Genomic DNA, 5,352 nt, shown 5'->3' on the forward strand with positions numbered 1-5,352 from the left:
ACCAATCATTCCCTATTATTGCCGAGTGAATAGTATAGATGTTGAGTGACAACAAAAAGAGTTTAATCAAAGATTTGATGAATTTGAGCCAACAAAGTTGATTCCTTTAATTGTGTGAAGAATATGGTAGATAAGTATGATGAGCTAGTGGCATAGAATTCAATGTAATATCTATCAAATTCTCAAAGAAAAATTTTTCTACTCAAGACCTTAAGGAAGAAACTTTATCAATGGTTAATAAAAATTCTGCAGGATGTGATGGCTTTCTTTGCAAATTTTATAAATATCTTTGAGATTCTTTTGGTGCTAATCTTCACCAAGTATATATAGAAGCTATGAAAAAAGGATCATTAGGAGAATAAATAAATAGAGGTATTATAAATTCAAACATAAGTCTGATAATCTTGAGGACATTTGTAACTAGCACCCAATTACATGATTTAATGTGTCATTAAAATCTATTTCTAAGGCTCTTTCTCTAAAAAAATTTCACCTCCTTCCTCATATTATTCATCCTAAGAAGACTAATTTTGTTCATAATAGGCTCATTTTGGATAATGTTACTTCTATCTAGGAGGCTATTCTATTAGCTCATCAACCCAACCAGAATGCCATTTTCGTAAAACTAGATTTTTCTAAATTATATGACCACATTGAGTGGCCATTTATCTTAGCTATGTCAAAAATCCTTTACTTTTGTGCACACTTTGTTCTTTTAGTTCAAATATTTTTTTCTAAGGACAATGCTTATATCACAAGTAGTGGTCACCAATCCTCTATATTTGTCCTGCATAGGTCAATTTATTAGGTTCATCCTTTAACACATTCTTTGTTTGTGCTTATTGCTGAGGTATTTGGATTTTTTCTTTCCTCTACTCTTTTTTCATGTCAAGTTCATGCAATTTCACTCCCATATTCAAATTATTGGCTTCTTAATGCTCTTTTTGTAGATTATTCCTTCCTCATCCTATTAAGGATATAGAGAATATCCTTCAAATCCTTGAGACCATTTTCTTGACCTTTGGTTAAGAAATTCAATGACATAAAACCCAATGCTCTTAGCAATCTATTCTAGCATCCCCACATTGGATTATTTATTAAGAGTGGAAGTAGATTAACCGTGGCTATATTTTTTGTAACCTAGGTATCCCATTTTCCTTCCATGAGTTAGCCACTAATATTTGGAATGTTGTATTTTCTAAAATTAAATCAAGATTGGCATACTATTTAATCAAGCTTATTTCTCTAGAAGAGAATTTTAAAATCTTCTCTATATCTCTCCAAGCCACACATGGTTATTATTCTTCATGTCTCCCTCCCAAGAAGCCTACAAAAAAGAAGAAGAGGTTTTTGTGAGATTTATTTTGGTCTTTAGACACAAAGTGACATGGTTTTTACTAATTTGTCTAGCACTGTTGTTCCTTGCCAAAGCACTAAGGTGGCCTTTCCCTCATTTCGACTAACCACCAAGGGCATTCCTTTGATGTCAAATGGGTTTTGCAAAATGTTATAGGAAAAGAGGACTTGAAATATCTTCTCTATCACTACAACACATTTTAGTATCCTTTCCACTACCAAGTGTAGAAAGGTATTTTCCTCTACACTCTATTTTTTATGCAAAGACTAGTTTAATTTTAGGGTTATTTTATTGTAAAGAGCATTTAAGTTGTGGCTACAATGGCATGGACATGTTAGAGATGGTTTTTCTTTCAATCAACATAACCAATATTAAGTCAACTCCATTAATTCGATTCAAGGCCTCCCTATGGCTTGCATTCTATGTGTTCATGATCTACACTTTCATAAGTGAGTTGTTCAAACCCAAACTAATTTTTTTTACAAATCCACTATGTATCTCAATAGTTGGGAGGATACATTGTTTCAATTTCACCTTACCCATTAGGACCACAATACTTTTTAAGTTCTAATTTTTCATTTTCCAAGTGAATTATTGTATAAAATTAGCATAACTAGTCTTACTCTATGGTTGAAGGATTAGCGATGGTACACGAAAATAAAATTCCAAAGATACAGACCTAGACAAGTATATATTTTTTCTTTCATGTCATTTTCCAATGATTGACATCCTCGCCAAAGATGACAGTTAAAAATTCTTCTCATTCTACCAAGAGGTTGTGTTTTATTACAATTTGGTCAGCTATCACCAAACCCAAAAAAGTCATTTCACATAGTGTATTAGTTTCCAAGACTTCCCTTTAGGAACTTTCTTTCACCACATAGCTAAATTACAAATCCTCATTGCCTATTTTATGGATAATTTGAATCATTTTTATACTTGTTTTAGATCTATCATAGTGATCAACACTATTGATTTAGGATTCATAATTTCTTCTCCCCATTCTACCCAGAATTATTTTCTTGGTGCATATCTCTTTTATGACATAAACCTAGCCTTTCCCTTCCTTTTTTATAACTTCGACATAATTTCAAATTTGAAATTCTCTTATCTGTTAAGAAAGAAAAAATGTGATGGTTATCCTTCATAACTCAATTGATTTTAATGTATCTATTTATGTTAAAGCTTGTATATATAATAATGTGATGTTACAAATGGTTAAGCCCTGGAGGTGGTCCATTCACAAGAGCTACTACAAAACTCAAGAGATGCACAAAGTATAGTGGTTTGAGTTCCTCTTGAGGTATTTATTTTTTGTGGTTGATCATCTTCTTGCAACTACAATCTAGATTGAAGCTCTTCCTAGTGTCACTTAGACATTTCTCATTCTCGATCTCCTAGTTGTCGCTCACCTAGTACTTTTAATCACCTCATTAATCGTTTGTCCCTTTTTGTTGCAAAAACTATGTTGACATGGGTTAGCATCCTTCACGAGGTTCATTATATGGCTTAACCACCTCCTATAGTTTTATAAGACTAATGGTTGTATCAGATATTGACAGGTTGATCTCTTTCTACAATGGCAATTGTGACCATTCTAATAAGTGGTATCAAATCTTGGTCATGGGTTTGAATCCATGCAAATGTTGCATTGTGGATTGTTAGCAATGGGCTAGTGTCCTTAACAGTATTTGTGATATGGATTAACTACATTTTGTGGTTCTATAAAGCTCACTCACAAATCAGTCATCAAGTTTTGATACCACTTGGGCTCTATCACCATGTACAAGGTGACCATCTATGCTAGACAATATCAACTGACCTTCCACTTCAAAAAGTTGTTTATGGTTGGTTTTTTCTATTTTTGAGAACATAAAGAGTAAAAGTCAAAGAAGGAGAATGCAGATGGGTGGACTTTTCCAGACCCTGAACCTAATACTGAGTTAGGTTGGAGAAGGAAGGACAAGATAGACACTATGCCTCCTTCACTATAATATTGGTTTCTTAGATGTCTTCTTCTCTAGGCTAGGCCCACTTGGTTTTTATTGTGTTGTCATTTTAGGGCATTAGCCTTAGTTTCCCTCGGGTCTAGGCTTAGCCCTTTTGATTGGCAAGGATTGATTTTTCCTCACACTATTCTCTTATTATGATGTAATTGCATTTTTAAGCTTGGGTGTGTGTGTGTGTGTGTGTGTGTGATCATCAAATATTGTTGGCACTCACTTTTTTATTGAATAGTTGATTCCTAACAAAGTGTTTGCTATCGTATTTTTTTGGTGAATTGTATTTGCATTAAGAAAAAAAAATGTAGCCCTTTTTCTTAAGTTGGGGAGTAATAATGAGTATCTTTAAAGACCTTTTAGAAAGAGGAGAAATATGTATATTACTTAAATAATATTAATATTGTTTACATGAATTTGTCTTTTGTTTTTGAATCATCCCTTAAAATAATATAGTATATGTAAGAAACAGAAAATAGAATGTATACCACTCTACAAAGAAGGTTGTTTAGTGGTTGTTTTATCGTGCAAATTTTACACATTTTATTCGAAATTAAATTGCTCTTTCTCTAGAATATGTAATAGTTATGTAGGTCAAAATTCATTAAATTTAGATAAATATTCAATCTATTTTTACTATAAGATATTGAGAGTTTATGAATCTTGAAGTTTTTATATTAATTTGTTAATATATAATTTGATATAATGATTCTTATATGTGTGACAAAAATATGTTACTTGTTCATATTTAATTTAATAACTAACTTTTTATAATATAAGTATTGTCCACAACTACATTTTTTTCTATATTTTAAACATATATTATCATCTTGAAACTCTTATATTAACAAGACAAGATCCCTATCAATATTGAATTAACTCATAAATAAATATTTGAATAGTATATTATTGAGAAAAATAGTCTTACAATGTTGATCACTTGTAAATGAGTTTCAATTAGTTTTAATTTAATTTTTCATTAGTTGAGTGCTATTTGAAAATTTTAGAATGATATTTGAATATTTAAAAAAAATTATGTTTTTGATATTAGAAGTAGTCAAAATTTGGGTGATTGGATCAAAAAATATAGATGTAGTGATAATATAAAAATATATAGCATTGAACATCAACTTACTACCAAAGCATGACCTCCAGATAGCAAAAAGGAAAACAATGCAATCTAAACTAACAACTAAACTAAGCATAGTATCAGGGAGTTACATAAGAACCATTAAAACCACAATGAAATTGTTCCAAAGCTAGCCATGTAGGTCTTGAGAGTTTATGTTTATAAAAAAAATTATAATTTTATGTTTAATAATTTATTTTTATTTTTCTATGTAAATTAATTAATCAAAATATAAAAATATAAAAATATATAGCAGTGAACATTAACTTACTACCAAAACATGACCTCTAGATAGCAAAAGGAAAATAATCCAATCTAAACTAACAACTAAACTAAACTTTTAATTATTTTAAAAGTGTACATACTAAGAATATAAGTGCTCTGTCCATAAAATATGCAGTTTAAAAGGTCCTACCGGGAGTCGAACCCAGGTCGCTGGATTCAAAGTCCAGAGTGCTAACCACTACACCATAGAACCTTTGACGTGGAGATCTTTCTTCCATATCATTATTTATATGTTATTTTCACAATTTTATAACAAAATTTTGAATCACGTATATATGTGAGGTCGTTCCCTGTGACAAAGAAACCCTCATCTGCAAGAGAAGATGCACCTTTGACTGTAAACAGCCAAACAAACAATCTCGAAATTCAATCCTAAATGAAACCACACAAACATGTAATGTAGCCTCCATACGCTGCTCTGTTCTGCTGATCAGCGCAATCTACTCTTCTTCGCATTTTTAACACACTGCTGTGCTTCTAAGGAAACCTTCATGCCGACAAAGAGCTTACTGATTACGGTTGTAAATCCAAATTTGTATCTGTCCAGATTATTTTCATCAAAATCATAATGTTTTGGTCCT

At 31.3% G+C, this 5,352-nt stretch overlaps 1 non-coding gene across 1 annotated transcript; it reads right to left on the reverse strand.

Moving 5' to 3' along the window:
- Positions 1 to 4,892: 4,892 nt before the first annotated feature.
- Positions 4,893 to 4,964, reverse strand: TRNAQ-UUG (transfer RNA glutamine (anticodon UUG)). The gene has a single exon. It is a non-coding gene; the product is annotated as a tRNA-Gln (tRNA).
- Between the last annotated feature and the right edge of the window lie 388 nt (positions 4,965 to 5,352).

Source organism: Cupressus sempervirens, chromosome 6 (assembly GCF_028749045.1).
Source record: "Cupressus sempervirens isolate cs-2001-9-10 chromosome 6, ASM2874904v1, whole genome shotgun sequence".
NCBI lineage: Eukaryota > Viridiplantae > Streptophyta > Pinopsida > Cupressales > Cupressaceae > Cupressus > Cupressus sempervirens.